The sequence below is a fragment of the Geospiza fortis genome, unplaced genomic scaffold (genome assembly GCF_000277835.1).
Source record: "Geospiza fortis unplaced genomic scaffold, GeoFor_1.0 scaffold166, whole genome shotgun sequence".
Classification (NCBI taxonomy): Eukaryota; Metazoa; Chordata; class Aves; order Passeriformes; family Thraupidae; genus Geospiza; species Geospiza fortis.
Genome location: NW_005054310.1, coordinates 6,332,234 through 6,350,205, shown reverse-complemented (window position 1 = coordinate 6,350,205; position 17,972 = coordinate 6,332,234). Strand labels below are relative to the sequence as shown.

Genomic DNA, 17,972 nt, shown 5'->3' with positions numbered 1-17,972 from the left:
CCTCACTCTGTAGTTTATCTAGTAATTTTAAAATGACCATAGTGTGTGTCTGTCTCACTAAGGTTGTATGGGATTTCTCATGCTTACCAGGGTACGAACGGCTCTTTGTCCCGCCAGTGTGAATTTCTTCAGAGCAACTATGGAATCCTCATGTGCTGGGCATGAGCTGATGCACTGTGAATAATGGATTTCTCCCTACCAAATTGGTAGCTTTTAAATTCAGGCTGCCTGTGATGAAAGTCATGCCATATCCTGTCTTTAAGCTTAATTCCCTTTTCAACCTACTTTCTCAGTCTATACTTGTGAGAGATCAATTTTCCAACTGTCTTCTGGAAGATTGGAACTCTGTGATTAATATGTAAATTATTTTTTGTTCATTTTATTAGCTTTATGTGAATTATGTTTAATGTATTGGTTCTCCATATTTCCAAACATGTCATACTCATCCATTTCAAGGATATAGGGTATTTGCTGACAGAATAATCAAATCCATACCTAGTGTAATAAGAGTAAGTGAAGGAAAGGATGTGATTATATGACTGGGGTAAGCTATCATGGCTTCAGTCTCGCAGAAGTGTTCTCCTAGATTTGGCAGTGCAATGCAAGGTTTTCCTTTGCATTTCCCAAGTAGCCCTTGGGAAGTAACCGACTGTTGTCATTGCATCTGTTCAATGGATAGTTCCAGTTGTTTCACTATTTATTTGTAATCTCTTCTCCAAGAGATTACAGAGACAAATGTGACAAGTCTGAATTTCTAGGGAAAAACACCAGGTAGACACCACCAGCTTGTTTCTCCTTCACCCACCACCTCCCCTGCCTCTCATTTTAGCTTATCCTCTCTCTACCCAAACCATTTTTCTGGTTAGCAGAAAATGGATCAAGTAACATATGCTGTGACTCTGCCATGAGTCCATGCTTGAGCCCCCTGACCAGGAGCCACCCAAAAGACAGGAGTGTCCCTTCTGCATCAGACCAAAGGGGACCCAACCCAAGACAGGGGATTTTCACAGCAGCAGATGCCAACAGAGAGAAATAACTGCATCCAGCATAGGCATTTCCACTGGAGTTTGTCCTTTAGGTTCCCTCTGGAGAAAAGCTGCCACCCATGTGAATGTTTGATTCACCTACCCTAAAGCGAATGCTTAAAATAGGGCTAATGAATAGCTGCCTAAAATGTGCCTTTTTCTGTCACTGGAGCATGAAGGAGCTGGGTTGAGAAGGTCAGCTGTTCACATCTTGATTATCAAAAGTAAAGCCATGTAAGCCCCGCTCACACAATGTTTTAAGACAGAACCTTAGGTTTTCTCAGGGCTCCATCATCAGGGAGGGAATAAATGAAGGAAAACTGGAATATTATTTGAGTTAAAATAGTAACTTAATAAAAAATTTTGAAATTAGCATTGTTGCCATGACTGTGCTGGTTATGCCACTTACACTCTCTGAAATCCTGTGTCTTAAATATTTAAGGTGTAGGTTTTGGAGGCCTTTGCTGCATACTGCTGTGTCTGTGCCCTAACAACCAAAAGAGGCTCATTTTTACTGGTCTTGTTTTAGTGCTTATGGACTGTGTATATTTTATTCCAGCAAGCTGCTCTACAGAGAAGGTTGTTATCCAATAAACAAACAAACATAGCCTGAAAGAAACGAGGCTTTCCAATTATGATTCTCTATTCAAGGAATTTTTTGGCATTCTGGTTGATGCATAGAGAATATATAATGGCTCATCTCTGTTTTAGACACTTGTTTTCATGATGAAAGGCAGAAGGGATACTTCAAGCCTGATGTCTGGTTTATATTAATTGAATTAAAAATAATGAGCTAAAATGCTGTTTTCTATCAGCTCTCCCTGAAGGATCAGCCAACATATGCATAACTGTCTAGGTACTGAAGTTCAACAAATACACACAATTCAAAAAAAGGGGGAGAAAAAGAAAAAAAAAATTTTTTTTAATCCAAGCTGTTCTGTTTGTTTTTCTTTTTTTTAGGAAACTTTCATATGATAATACATAGGATGGGATAATCAGGGATTTTAGTTTAGGGGGGGAATTCTAACTTGCTGATTTTATATTGCTTGCCTAAGCAGGAGAGGATAAGGTGCTTTTGTCACCAGTAAGTAGTAGGTGGTGCAGAATTTATGTGGGAAAGCTTCTTCTAATTCTGGTTCTGGCACTGAAGGAAGTATTTCATGAAAATGATGGGCAAAAACTTTGAAGGATAATTCTTGGTTGTTCCTTGTTAATCTCTTTTTTCATATACAGAAGGACAAGACAAACTGAAAACCACACGTCACTGTGAAAGACACTGCAACATTTAAACCACTGTGTGATTGTGACTAGTATAAAAAAATAGGAATTTAATAAATTAATTTCGTTGTACTTCCATGTGGGTCTGCAGTGTGCCCTAGCAGCCAGTCAGGGGAGGGGATTGTCCTGCCCTGGTGTGCATTGGTGCAGCCTTACCCCGAGTCCTTGGGGCAGTTTTGGGAGCCACAATATCAAAAAGATACAAAGCTATTGGAGGGTGTCTGAAGAAGAGCCAAGAGGATGGTGAAGGGCCTTGAGGAGAAGCTGTATGAGGATCAGTTGAGGTCACTTGGTGTGTTCAACCTGGAGAAGAGGAGACTGAAGGGAGACTTCATTGCCATCGGCAACTTCCTCGTGAGGGAAAGCAGATGGGCAGGTACCGATCTCTTCACTCTTGTGATCAGGGACAGAATTCAAGGAAACAATATGAAACTGTGCCAGGGGAGGTTTAGGCTGGATATCAGTAAAAGGTTCTTGACCCAGAGGGTGGTTGGACACTGGAACAGGCTCTCCAGGGAAGTGGTCACAGCCCCAAGCCTGACAGAGGCCAAGAAGCATTTGGACAAGGCTCTCAGGCACCTGGTGTGACTCTTGGGGTGCCACGTGTAGGGCCAGGGGTTGGACTCAATGGTACTGATGGGTCTTTTTGAATTCAGCATGTTCTATGATTCTGTGATTTTCATTTCTGGTCTTTTTTTTTCCTTAGAGTAATCTTGGATTATGAAAGGCAAGTGGGACTCGGAAGACATGGTCTGTTTGTCTGTCTGGCTTCCCTGCAGAAGGGCTTTGCAGCAGCCACCACTGAGTTGTGTGCAAAGGTATTTGTCTACAACATGTTACAGGCCAACCAACAAAGAAAGAAAGTCAGTCCTTGTAAGACAGTCCTATGGCTGAGGATTTTTATATTTACTTGCTCCAAGACAGCAAAGCCAAGTATTTTCTCTTATGTCTAGTTTCCTGAATTAATGATCACCAGGGGGCTTTTGAAGGAGCATGAGTCAGTGGTTTCACTTGAGGGCACCAGATACACTCAAAGTAGAAATGAAGGCAAACTCTTTTAATATGCTTTGGGGATAAATACAAACTAAAAGGAAAAATCATGTTCATTCAGCCATCAGCTTTAAAATGAAGTATAAACAAGAAATGTCAGCCTTTACACAGTTCAACTTTATTCTGAGTCTTCAATATTAGCCTTTACAGTTGTAAAAATGCATGCGCACATAAATCACAAATATATAAAAATGTACTTCTTGTATATATGTGTACACATGTGTGTGAAAATTGGGAGTTGCAAACTGCATTGGGCACTTTTGACATGCTATTTTATAAATAATCCTCACGGAGTGTACCAAGATTCCACCTAAAGCATTTATGATGTTCCCTTTGAATCAGTGAAAGGAGGCCTGGAAATCTGAAAGGGCAAATGACCACTTGTCAGTAAATGACAGCTCTCTTATGATCTATGACAACTGGATGAAATTGATGTAAGACCAAAGAACCATTAATCCAGATGGAAATTTAAAAAAAAAAAGCTTCATGGAGACTGCAAGCTGCTAAATCAAGGTGTTGCTCCTAAAATCTGTCTGCACTTCTATGAAATAATCCTATTAGCATAGCACATCTGGAATACATCTCCCAGGACTTTAAACTAATGCAATCAGAGGTAGAAACAGTATTTCATCCAGCTCAAATCTCTCAATCTGCTTGTTGTCTAGAAAGGCCTGGACATCACACAATATTTATAGTCTATGCCACACTAGTAACAAGAGTTAGTTAGATCTTATTATCACTGAGTGGGGAACCTTTTCATTGTGATAAACCATTGAGCAAGCCATTAAAAAGGAATTAATGGCTTATAGAAATATTATGTACTGTAATGCTTTGCAGTGGCTGTAAAGCTATCCACCTCCCATTTATGAGTGAGTCTGGTGATTACTTATCAATAGCAATTGAGCAGCAAAGCTCTTTCTGGGGATGAATAAAAACCTGCAGAGACCCAGTGATGCACGCAGCCTATTTATTGTGGTCAGCCAATGGGTTTTCAGGCTCAGGGGTCCCTATAGCCAACACTGGTTACAAGAAGGGAAAAGGGAGAAAGAGAGGTGCAGGAAGTTTTTCCACATAGACAAGAGTTTTTAAGCTACAGGCAATATTGAGCCAATGCTATTTAGGCCTCCATTTGGCAAGGACTTTAATGTGTGCTTGAGTTCAAGCTAATGAATAGCTTCAGCCCAGCACATGATGCTACTGGAAAGCCCCATATACATCTGAGTATTAGGAGCCATCTTGGCAGAATTCCTTTACATTTTTGATATTTTCTTAATTTATACTTCTACATAATCTTTATCTCTTAAATGTAAGCAAGAGTTTTGTGAAACCAAGACCTCTGCACCTGGATGTCCCTATGCACTGATTATTTCTAACTTGTCAGCCTAATGAATAATTTTGTTGATACTTAAACACTTGAAATTACAGTCCTGTTCCAGCTTTTAGGAGAATCTGGGCAGTCTTTTTCTTCCTTTCATTGTAACATACTCTCTCTTTTTGTATAAGCATATATAGCTTCATATGCTTTTCTCTTCAGTTATTTAGTAGAAACTTTCATACTTCAAAATTTCAGATGGGAAAGCCTGAGGGAAATTGCCCAGCAAAAATGAGTATATTTTTGACCCACTTGTTTTTGAAGATGATGGTCTTCTGTTGACAGTAGTTCCTGGGCATCATTATGAGTCATGCTTTCAAGTCACTGATGATTTCCTAAATTAATCTGATACAAATAAATCCCCTATTATCATTAGCATATCTCTTTTGCCCATGACTAGGTCTGAAAGGGGAAAAAAGTGCCTGTTGTGAAGTCACCACCATAAAAAACGCCCATCTATGAGAATTACCATTTCTTTCTATTCTTCTTGTGATCACTCCTGTGTGATGCTACTCTCAGTCATTCCTCATTTTGGAATAACAAGCCTCTGGTGGAACACAAGTCAGGATGGCTGACACAAATACTTTTTTGCCATCCCCTTCATGCTTCCCTGAGTGGCTGCGGATAGAGTTCTGAGAAGGGCCAAATCAGGGAATGAAAAAGCAGAGAGGAAAGCAGAACCCTGGGAGCTAAGCAGGGCTGTGGAGGTCTCTCACTGGGACATCAAGTCAGTGTGGGGAGCTTCTCTTTCTAGCACAGATGGATTGGGAGTGTGTGTGCTGCTGGCACTGGCTCCATGCATGTAGCCTTATTTTCTAGAGCTCTGCAGTTCCCCCTGTTCTTCAGAAAAATGTGTTTTGGTTGCCTTGGTACTTTCATAAATAAACCCAAGGCTTGCAGGTACAGGGCAGAGATTACAGCCCTACCCTCCATGAGCAGCCCAGGAGCCCAAGATGGGGCAGGAGTGGACAAGGGCTAGTAAACCACAGACACAGTCCAGAGAAGGTCAAAAATCACAAACAGGTAATAAACTGGTAGATTTGTCATTATAATCGCATACCCCTCATTTACACTTTTCCAGGGTTCTGGTTGCCAGGATACTCAGAAACTGGATTCATTGAAATTAAATAAAAACTCTAAATGGAAAAGGTAAATTTTTTAAAAATTGTTTTTTAAAAAAATTTACACTTGTATGATTGCATTTGGTAACATTTATTACAAGTGACTAAGCAAAGTATATATAATATTTTTTTACAAATACCCAACATATTCTCTGTTGCATATAAAGTTTCACTCCATATTTTTGCAGAAGGACTGGGAAAATCATAATATTTCTTTTGTTTGTTTCCTACAGCAAAAGAATTCCTCTCTTCTCTCCATCTTTCTGTTGTAGGCAGAATCTCGCTCCCCAGAGGAGGCAAAGCAAAGATACCATAATGAATATGTTATAAATTCCACCTCAGGACATGCTCTACTTCTAGAAAAGGAGCTAAAATTAGAAGTGTTTCTTCAAATAAAAGTGTGTGTCGCTTCATTTTAGAGGTCCTCAGAGTTTTTAACAGCTGTATGAACTGGGGAAATGCTGAAGCATAAAGCATCCTAAACACCTCTTCTGTGTGAACTTGTGTGAGGAGAACCTGTAGGCACCTGTGGGTGTGTGTGGGGAATAGTCACCAGAAAACAGCATGTCCAGGAGAGAAAAATGTGGGCTTGGGAGGGTGTGAACATCCTGCACACTGGTGGTCCTGCTTAATCTCTGAGAGCTGAGAAACTCAGCACACCCAGAGCTGCCTGACAGTGTCCAGGGCCAGCCCACACTCAGGACAGCACCATGAAGGTGCAAAGACCATGTATGTATAGACCTGCTGTGAGTGGGCAGCCCTGGAGGGGTTGCTCAAACACCATCCAGAAGCTGTGGCACATCAGGATGGTTGCCCACTCCTTAGGGAAGTGTTGGGCCTCCCTGCTTGGGCTCCAGCCTTGGGGGTGTAAAAATTGAGTGTACTGCTTGAATAAGTGCCTGCTGTTAAAAGTAGTAGCTTGGATTTCATTAATGATAAGAGTTTCATTGGTAAAAGTTGTTCTACAGCTATTAATTGGGATCTGTCTCCCCTGACTTGATTCCTGGCAAGGCAGTAACAGTAGAGTACATACAACACCTACATGGTCCTTTACTGTGTTCTGATAAACACTCCCACCAGAATCCTGTCCCTCTTTTTTCACCAGGAAGGAGCCCTGAAAAGGTCACACACACAGTTGCTGGCAGAGCTAAGATAAAAAGCAGTTTAGAAGAGCTTTAGTAATATGTCTCTTTACCTCACTGAAGATAGAGGGATGTTTTGAGAACTTAACTTTGAGATGAGCAAAACCTATTGTTTAATTTTGGCAGCAAATTTATACCTTGACACAAGGTTTTCACAGGCAGAGATCCAATGCTGAACTCAAGCAAAAGGAAAGGCACTTATTGTTGCTTAAAAATGTCCTGCTATGCACAAAAAAATTACAAGAGAGAGCCCCAGCTCCAGGGGATGTACAGAATAAATAGGCAAGAAGTGTGATGCTGGCAGGGAAACCATAGCAGGCAGGGAAGGATTTGCTCAACATCACAAACATGGCAGGTCCTTTGCAGGGTAAATGCACTGACCCAACTCTGGGGCCATGCCCAGTAAATATGTGCTTCTCTGTTTCACTACTTGTATAACAAAAAAAAAAAATCAGGTTTACCAGCATTTCTTCTTCATTTCTATCTTATCTTCATCTGGCCTCTTTTAAAATAAATTAAAAAAAAAAAAAGAATTTGCTGCTTTTTTTTTTTTTTCAATTTCTTTTAATGGAGTCCTGGAAAATGGAGGCTGGAGCATGGAGCATTTCAGGCATCAAAATGGAAAATGGAAATCCTCAAAAGCATCTGAGTAAGAGCAAAAAGTTATCCAGTCTTGTCTCCCTATCTTGGTGTGGATTGTATAAAATATAATTCCAGTTTCTTAAAAGGATAATTGTGAAGAAAAGCATTAATGAACCAGGCTTCAAGTTATAATGAATGCGTTTTAATGGAAAAGCAGCTTACTGCTTTGGAGTAGATTCACTTGAAAGTACAATGGGACAGCTTCTGTGATGGTTTTCTCAAAGAGCACAGTTGAGAACATGAATCATTCATGATTTATCATCAGCAACTGATGTCTTATTTATTCGCTCCTTTTAATCTAATTTACTTGTATATGTGGGAGATTAAATCACACTTCTCCTGCTTAGGCAAAACATAATGTGAATGAAAACCTAATCAGAGAGATGGCAGCAGCCTAAAGCTGTTGTGCTGGGTAAAACACAAACAGGCAAGGTGTAAAAATGAAGAGGCGTGGTAGAAACCGTAACACCCACAGAAAATGGGCTGTAAGATTATTTTAGGTAACTGTAGTTCACAGCTCAGTTGGGCTGGGTGCTGAGCTGCCTTGATAAAAAGTTGCTTAAGAAATGCTCAGATAAAATCAAGGTCTTGATATCACTATCTTTAAGAATATCCAGAATTTAAGAACTTGCTTAATGCTCTGCTTCTTGCTGTCTGGGTTAAGTGCCAGAAAACAGAAGTTCAAAATGTTTCATTTCTCTCTGGTGTCTGCAGCTCGCATTCTGCAGGAGATTCCATGAGGATGGTGGTTCTCAAGAAATACTCCATGGGTTTTGGCACTTTCAGTTTTAACACTGTTGCCCTTTCATGGACACAGATGTCCTGCTCCCAGCCCCCTAAGCTCCTCCAAAGTCCATTCTGTAATTTGATAATCACTGCCCTTTTTGGCCTTGGCAAACTCAGCAATTCATGACAGGAGAAGAGCTCCTTGCCATCTCTTAGCCAGCTCCAGCTACTCCTGCACTACTACTCTGTTGGTCCCCTACTCCAACCCATCTTAAAGGACCTTGCACTTGAGCTGTCCCCAGGACTTGCCCCTTCTTACCCTCAGACAAATGTCAAAATTTCTGGGAATTGGGTGCAGGGAGAGAAGGGAAGATGGGGAGGGGACAATCAAAGACCAGCTGGCTGCTAGCTCCCATCTTTCCCCAAGTAGGTGTTACCTGTGTTCAGAAAGAGATTGGCTACTACAAAGGGATCCAGATCTGCAAAAAACACTTAACACTTTAGCTTCGGATATGTAGCTAAAGGAGAGACTTGTTTGCACTTATTTGGAATAGAAGCATTTTTTTCCCCTGGTATTTATAACTAGGTAGGATGTAGCTGCACCTGATTTTTCCTTGTCTAGCTCGTGCTTTCACGTGGGTTTTTGTCATACTAAAAATGATCCAGACATGTTTTCTGAAAGTCAGCCTGTTTGTTTGAGTTTTAATTTCCCAACCAAGATAAGAAGCTTGAAAACTGATATCCCAGAGGGAAATTGGCTGAAATGCTGTAAACTACAGACTGTGCTAAAAGAAAGCCACCTACAGAGAAATATATCAGCACTGAACATATGTTTAAAATTGACTTTTAAAATAGATGTAACTGGGGATTAACTACTATCACTGTGCTGGCAACTCAGCGCCAGAGTGCACAAAGAGAGCATGGGGATTTTAATCAACTCATTCATTCATGTCAAATCTTTGTAGCTTCCTTTAAAAAACAAACCTCAACTCTTCTGTATGTCCCTAAGTGCCCCTGACAGCTGACTATGATTTGATCAAAACACCTCTTTTTCTGAGTGCAACATTGTCTTCCTTTAAAAATGAACAGTTTGAAAGCATCAGACCTCTAACTTATTTCCATTGCCTTTTAAAAAGAAAATTTTAACTTAAATATTAATGCTTTGGCTGAAGATGATTTGTCTTCAATGCTTTATTACTTATTAGACTCTCCATTGGTGAGGAAAAAAATTTATTACAAGCAGAACCTACTCAATCAGCTGTTCAGGACTTTTGACACTCAGTGGAAAACACCCACAGAATCACTGATTAGTCATTTTGCATGAGCACTGACTATTCAGAGGGAGACAGTTGGGTCAGGCTTCCTGGCAGAAGGACATTCATTGTAAGCAGGGTTTGCAAAGGAACACTCAGGAGTCCTATTTGGGAGTCAGTAGGTGTCTGGCAAATTCAGCTCGCAGAGAAATAGTAATAATAATAAAAGATATTTGGAGGAAATGCTGTTTGTGGTTAAGTGGATTTAACCTCCCCAGTCATCAGGGCATCTAATGAGCCCAGGGGCTGTGCCTGCAGGAGTTTTGCCAGTTTAGCTGTGCATGGCTGGAGTGACATTGAACACAAGTGAGAGCTTGGCATAAGCCTTATATATCCCTCCAGAGACCACCAATCCAGTCATGTTGTAGACTAAAACCCTACTGTAGCAGCAGGCTCCTATTTAGTTGTGTAATACATTTTAGGGAGGTAGGTTCCTTGAATGGCTTTCTGTTGTGACAAGGAAACCACCACAGTATGCTCACTGTAGAGGAGAGAGGTGGGTACCTCTGATCACATAGAATCTTCAAAATATAGTTGTACGGCTTTACTATCCTCATCTGGAGGCAAGTGGAAAAATCAATATGATTCTCTTACTTGTAATACTAAATATTGCCCCCAAAAATGCATGACCAAGTGAGACATATGAGACAGAGCACTTAGCAGTGAAGTGATCAAATTGCCAGGACAGCAGTGTGCACAGGCAGTGTAACATCTCAATCCTGGTGATTAGTGTCTTACAAGTACAATATTTGGTGCCTAAAACATTCCTCTGCTTTTGTTATGCTCGCCAACATTGATAGTGACTCACAGTAAAACAAAGGTAACTCTTGACACCCTTCATGAACTCCCACTCATCAATTAGAGACCATAAAGCACGGATGTTTCGATGTGGAAATCAGTGAGTTTGGATGCTGGCTTGTGTGGCTAATGCTCATCCTTCAGCACATAATCAGCTCAGTGCTAATGAGTTAGAAGGGCTCAGATATGGCCAGTCAAGTTCAGGCAGCGGCTTATTCCAGAAAGCTTCTATTTTTGGAGCAGCTGAACCATGCAAAGACCTAACAGGTTATTCCAGATGAGTCTTGTTGCTGCATTTCCCAAATGCCATGGATGGTGGTTGTGCAGCAGGACAGTAAGAGTGAGCAGCCTGGTCTAATGGAAGGTGTGTTTGCCCATGGCAGGGGGGCTGAAAGTAGCTTATCTTTAAAGTCCTTTCCAACTCAAACTGTTCTATGGTGCTATGACTCTAAGACAAAATTGGCCACAATGATTTGGGAAACGTCCCTGTCTTCAAGACTGTCACATGCAGGCTGAAGAAGTGGAGCAGCATTGCCATCCTGTGCCTCAGTATGGGCTGAATTGTCTGTACACTGTCAGGATGGCACAGATGTCACTCTGAGCAGGGCTAATGGGGGGTAGACAAGTCATGCTGAGTGCCCTTCCAAAGGAGGCCTGGGCACAGCAAGTCAGCCAGACAAAAGGTGACAAATGTTTTCCTCATGTCCTCTGCAATGTAAGGAAGTGTAAAGAGTGAGAAATATGGGCTCAGGAGGATAAGAAGTACCTTAGATTTGCAAGATGCAAGAGAAGATGTGGAGACCAGGGGAACAGGGTTAGAATACATGTGTTTGTAGCCAAATAAGAGCCTGGTTCAACTGTTGAAAAATCATGGGTTCAGGACAGCATCTGTAAATGAGACAGAGAGACCCTTTGCCTCCAAAAGGAAACCTAATGGGTGCCTGCTGCTGCATGGGTGTCAGTGTCCCAAAACCCCATGTCCAGCAAACCTGGATATGCTTGAGATCACTGACCGCACATCTCAGCACTGATCCAGCCTCCTTGGTGGTGACTTCTGGTGTGGACACGGGGCTGATAGAGCTGCCTTGCATTGCCTGGCACATACTGAGCCTGAGCCTGAGTGTTCACAGGACGCTTTTGCCCTGCAGCAGCTGGGAGCAGGGCAGAGGGAGCTTTCTACACCTGTGGCATGGATGTAGAGTATGCATGCGAGAACCTTTCTAGTGCTTAGCAGGGGCCCAGCAGACACACTGCTCATGGTGGCACGAGCCATGCTGGCAGAGGAGCAGGGGCTACAGATCAGTGTGTGTCTGTCTGTGTGAGGTCTCAAATGAGGAGTGTGCCTCCTTGGGTTAGACACACTTGCCATTGTGCTCTCCTATCTGCTGGCTGTGTCTGAGACAAAACACAAGTTTATGCAGGAAACCATTGCCAAAATTCAGCAGCATTGCTTGCAGGCATTTGGGGGTTGCCTTTACCCCGCCTGTAGGACTCTGCACAGCCCAGAACTCTGTCTTGCTTATGGCCCCTGGTAGTGAGGGCCATCATAAAGGCATTAAGGAGTTGGCATTTCCGTGCCCATCCTCTGGGAGTTCCTCATGTCTCCTGCCTTTCCCTGGAGGCTGAGTGGAGGAGGGCCATGGCACAGCACTGCTGGCAGAACACAGATCTCCTGCACAATCACACTCCCTGTGCAGGCCTGTAGAAAGGCATGCTGATCCCTCCACTGCATGCAAGCCAGAGCATGGCTGTCCTCCAGGACACCTCCTAAAAGCTAACATCTGGCTAGCAGGGCTGCAGCACAGCAAGTGCCACCTGGGCAGATGGAGCTGCTGGCTGGAGCTGGCTGTGAGGGCATGGAAAAGCAGCTGAGAGCCTGGCACAGCCTTCAGGCCTCAGAAACACACACAGGGCTGTGCCTGCTGAGGTGAAACTGCTGCCCATGAGGGCAATCTCATGGGTTGCCTCCCCAGAGGGAGCTGGACACAGTGGCAGGGCTCCTTTCATGTCAGTGTAACCAGGTGGCACCAGCGCAGCTCCCTGGGGGACATGCTCCTGATCCCTGCCTCCAGGCTCCAGCTCTGCCGCTTGGGAAGCAGATCCACATCAGCATCATGTCTCCTCTCCCTCTCCTCCCTCGTTCCTTGCTGTACAGCAGCCTCTCTGCCAGGCAGCTTGAGCATGGCACAGTGAGGCACACAGTCAGCCCAGGAAAATGGGCAGGCACCATGAACAACCCCCTTGCTCGTTTTTGCCAAAAATATTTCTGTTGTGTCTCTGAATAGTACCCCTTGGTGATGTACTGCCACAAAAGATACCCTCCACTGCAGGATTAACAAGTGTTACATGAGCAAGGAGAAAGCCTCCACTCCTTTACAATGCCTCTCACCCAAAATGAAGGATGATGCTGTCATCTAAAATGCTTCTGGTTCCATCAGGAGATTTCTCTTTCTGTGCTGACCTCCATTTACAGAGTTGTTTCAATAAAAATTGAGCCACTGGCCATGTTTTCCACAGAAAGCAGGGTGTAAAGCCATGAATAATGAAGCTGCTGAGGTTCTGCAAGATAACATTTCATTTACACTCTTTATCCTGCTGTTTCTTTTCTTTCAACTGAATGAAGGAATCACTGACTTCATTAGAAGTGCGGAAAGAAAATCTTCCAGCCTGTCTTTTGTGCTGGATGCAGAAGAGTTTTGGCTTTTCTCTGGTCAAAGGCTACTGTGCAGCACCATCCTGTATTTTCATCTTCCCATGTCTTCTCCTGGTAAAGTCTGGCCCTTCACTCTTCTCCCCAACATTCATTAATGCTCCTCCCAGCTTTGCAGCTCCACCCCAGGCAGCTGCCAGCTGCCTCTTTTGCTGTTGTTGTTCTTCCTTATCCCACTTATCCAAAAATCCACAATGAGTAGCTAAATTTCTAAGAAGATATTTAAAAAGCTAGACTTAATAGTACATTTTTATTTCACATACCCTTCACTCAGCACATCTATAAAGATGTGCTTTATAGAACAACTACAAGTAATTGGTGCTGTACAGATATTTTGGAATGAACCCATGAGAAAGTCATCTCATTTCAAGTTTCACAATAAAATTTATTAACTTTGGTTGAAACTCTGTTCAGTCACAAATTAGAAATTTAGGTCATGCTTTTTGTTTGGGGTTTGGGGGGTTTTATTTTGGGGTTTTTGCTTCTTTTTGTTGCTGTTGTTGTTGGTTGATTTTTGGGGTTTTTTAAGGGTTTTTTTTTGTTGTTTGGAGGGACCTGGCAAAGTTCAGCACTTTCTCATGGTTTTGACATGAGATCAGGTAACCCTTTGAAGCCAATAGGTTCAGAGCAGTTGCAGTTTGAGGTTTTGAAGCTGTAAAAACAGTCTATACCAACTGGCAAGTAGATTTCTGGAGGTGTGAGGCGTGTAAGCTAAAGAAGAAAGGTTTCAGCTGCCCCGAGTGCTGATGGCTGCTGTGCCCTGCTGCCTGCCAGCTGAGAGGGAGAGGTGTGTGGGCTGGCACAGGGGTGGTGTGCTGGCAGGAGAGCAGGTGGCAGCAAACTTCACACCTGTGGGCTACACCAGTGCTCTGGGGCCCTGATAGCTGAAGTGCCGTGCTGGGGGTAAAATAACCCCAGCATCACCAACATCCTGGTTTTGGAGCTCTTTTAGGAGCTGTACAGGAACAGCAAGGGCAGGGAGGCTGGGGTGAAGCCCTAGGACAGGCTGGGCTCTGCAGTCCCCTCCAGTGCTCCCATTTGGCTCCGTGTGCCCTGAAGCAAAGTGTGCCCGAGCTGGCACTGTTCCTCTACATCTCCTTTTCCCCGTGCTGACACATCCCAGTGTACCTGCTGGAGGGCTAGGCACTGGGGACCGAGTTACCGGGAAAAGAGGCTTTTCTAGCTCTGAATACCAGCTAAGTGCTTGGTACCTGAACCCTTTGCTCACTGCTACCACCACGTCTCTGGTGGAAACCAGTGTGGTGTGCAGTGAGCAGCTATCTGTGGCTCTACAGTTCCCTCCCCAGGGCATAGGAGAAAGAGTTTTAGTGGTGAGAGGTCTGCTCTTCTCTTTTCCCTTGGACTGCTACTGACCTGGGCAAGTTGGGAAAGTGACTTTGTGTATGTGGGAAGATCAGCTGTGTTTAATTTAGGGATGTAATTTTGTCTGCCTCATCATTTCATTAGTTTATCAGAATGTATTGTAGGCAAAATGAGCAATAAGAATAAATAAATCTAGAATAATTGAACATGACAACTAGAAACACCTTGAAGCACATGCCAAAAAGTGTTCCCATGTTGGCCCTACTTCAACATAGCTTCAGCTATGTGCTGTGACCACAGCAGTACCATCAGCTGTTGGTGGTTCTTCTCTTCCTCACCAACATCCTGCTCAAGCAAAGCAGAGGGAAGCTGAAACTCTGAGGAGCAAGCAGCAGCTTCAGTCTACCCTTCAAGCGGTATCAAGACCAGGAGGAATCAATGGTTCCTTGTGTTTGTATTTAAGGAGTGAAATTTAACCTGAAAGTCTATAGAAAGGGACTGCTACCAAAGTGATAAGGAAGAGTGAGGAGAAACACGTGGAAAAGGAAAGAAAGGGAATAAAAATGTAAAGTAGGAATAAGTTAATAAATCAAAAAGCAAGCCAGAATAAAAAATCACTTGCCATACAAGAAAAATTCCTTTCTTTATTTCATCTGTGCTCCTTTCAGTCCAAGTGTAAGGGTTCTCAGAAGGTGATCTCTTTAACTGGGCTGAAAATTATAGCAGTAGAAAAGAAAGCAGAATAACATCTCTTGTTTGCAAGGAGAGATATGGGAGATCAGTCCTGCAGCTGTGATACCTCTCCATCCAGTGGCAGGTTCAATTTGAGAGATGTTTGTAGGTGGAATGGGCAAAAGGGCTGACACTTTCTGTGCATGAAACCTGAGTAAATACACTGTCCCTTTTTCAGTCTGAGAGGTTTCCAGGCCCCCTGATGCAGCAGTACCTCTGCTATGCACTATCAGGAAGATGTTTATCTGCTATGGTTTCAGGACATGTGCAGATGATGCCTCCAGCTCCAAGTTTCAAGCCTGAGCAGGACTGGAAGGGTATGTGGTCCTGAGCTGCTCGCTTTGGGGCAGAGAAGTCTGAGTTTCACTTTTGTTCATCACTAAATAGCAGCCTGAGAGGAAGCTTGGTTGGGCTGGATTCCTTAAAGATGAGTGACTTTCATGTACATAATACATGTTTTCAACAGAACTGCCCTTGGGGTTGGAGCAGAGCTGCCTTCCATGAAAAGCCCCTGGAAAACTCGCTGTGGCTGAGCCGGGAAAAACCAAATCCTCCTGATGTGGAGGCGAGAGGGAGAGCACTCTTGGCAAAGCTGTTGCTTGTTTCAGGTAAGGAACTTGGTAAACAAGGCTCTGCATAATTGCACCTCTGAAAAGGGATTTGCGATGAAAATATGGGGAGCTTCATCAAAAGAGAAACAAAGTTTATTTGCATGTGAAGACATACATCCAGCTTTACCAAGACTAAGGTCTGGGCTGCCCGGCACGTTGTTTGAAGCTCTGTCAGAAGAGATTATTTGTTTCATCTAGTAATCATAACTAGCATCCTAATGGATTACAAATACCTCTTTCACCTCCACAATGGAAAATTCTCTTTTGATTAACCTGACTTGCCCTGGAATAACTCAACCCAGGGCCCTTGTGTTGCTCTATCAGACATGCAACACACCCTTTAAGGGGCAAAACCTACCACTGCCTCCTACCTCCAAGAATGATTAAACAAAAATAACACACTTTTGAAGAGGGAGGGCTGAATCAAAGCAACCCTTTGAAATATCTGCCAACTCAGAAGTCAGCTCTCCAAAGAAATTAAATGAGTGAGAGTGAGTAGGCAGTGTGATAGCTGGGGCAATTTCCAAGAGTGATGCTCATCAGGCATATAAGGCTGTTGAAAGTAAAGTTGACAGGGTACCGACATACCTGTAGACCAAGGTTAAGGAGATTCAACCTGCCCCTCCCAAAAATCCTGTCACACTTCCCCTCAGAGTCAGAATTAGTTTTCTAATGGATGTGTCTGATGCCATATTAATTTTGTAGACTTGATGAAGTGAAAAAAAAAAAATGAAAACTTGAAATGGAAATTAGAGCCAGGTGCAAGGTAATAATTCAAGGCGAGCCAGACATTATTATTAGTGGTAATGTATTGTACTGCTTATTGTATGACATTGAACAAAATCCTTCATTTTTTTCCCCCCACTGAGATTGCCATAGGACCTGCAGAGCTGCCCTGCTTTCAAAAGGCATTTCTTGTCTCAATAAAATAGCTGTTGGGACCCTGGGATCACAGCCCTTCCTGGTCATCCGAGAGCCCAGGCAGCAGCAGCTGTGCCACAGCCAAAGGGCCTGTGGGCATCTGTGACTGCCGTGGAGTTATTTGAAATCAGCTGCTTTCCTGTGCACAAGGGCTCACACTGGGCACCAAGATGAGCTTTGGTACTGGCACAGTCTGCTCAGGGTCCTTGGCTCAACATCACTGCTGGACAGCACAGAACCACCCTTCACGTGTGACCCAGACATCCAGCATTCCTTTCTCCTGTGTTCCACAGTCACACTGATCCCTCTAATGGAGGTAGAAAGGTAATGTCTGAACAAGTTAAATGAATAAACACTTATTTCTAAATTGCATTTTTTTTTGTATTCATATTTCTGTATCCATCTCTCCCTCATGTTCTTTCAGTGCGATTTTGGTGAGGTTTACTGTCTGCTAGCTCCAGCTTTCCAAACACGTCCTATCAATTTTATAGCTCTGCAGAGAGGTATCTTGTGTATCTGCCTGCCAGGATAGAGCAGCAGCTTATAATCAGTTTATTTTCAGCAAGCTGCGTTCTTTGGTGTCTGGCCAGAGGGTTTGACATCAGCTGCACACAGATTTTTGGAAGGCACCCGGTGTGATTTTCTGCTGGAGAGCACCTGGGAAAGCAGAGTTCAACTCAGGAGAGAAATCACACTCATCAGGTTCAGTGTCCCCAGGCCAATTGTCTGACAAGGAATCTGCTTCATTTCTCAGCTGCTCACATGTGCAACAATTTTGATTTCAGTCTTAAAAATACCTCTCAGGTTTCTCCCTCTAAGAAGAAAATGGCTGTATAACAAATAAGATTTTGAATGATAACACAAAAAGATTGTTGTGTTGTTACTTCCTCAGTCTGGTTGGGCTTTGTCTCATGTTAAACATCGGTGGAAAAAAAGCTCTGTAGTTCACAGCCTGATTTCAAGTCAGTGGAGAGACTTTGAGGTGCCCTGGCAGAGGTTTTAAATACTAGTTTTGTCCTCTGAATGAGTTTATGCTGTGGGTATGCAAAACACTTGATGTCTGTGTGTTTCAAAACATTTGAGGTGTGCTCCTGGTACAATAATGTCCTGAGTTTGGAGCTGACAGTCTGCAGGTACAGATGAGCTCCATGCATTAATATTGCTCACTCTTCTGAGGGCACATGAGGAGCTGTTTTTCTGGTTATGTA

General features: G+C 43.1%; 1 long non-coding RNA gene across 1 annotated transcript; it reads left to right on the top strand.

Annotated features, from left to right (window-relative positions):
• The first annotated feature begins 3,015 nt into the window (after positions 1 to 3,015).
• On the top strand, positions 3,016 to 17,160 carry LOC115947707. Its single transcript, XR_004081560.1, has 3 exons — positions 3,016 to 3,121; positions 15,699 to 15,840; positions 16,713 to 17,160. It is a non-coding gene; the product is annotated as an uncharacterized LOC115947707 (long non-coding RNA).
• The last annotated feature ends 812 nt before the right edge of the window (positions 17,161 to 17,972 follow it).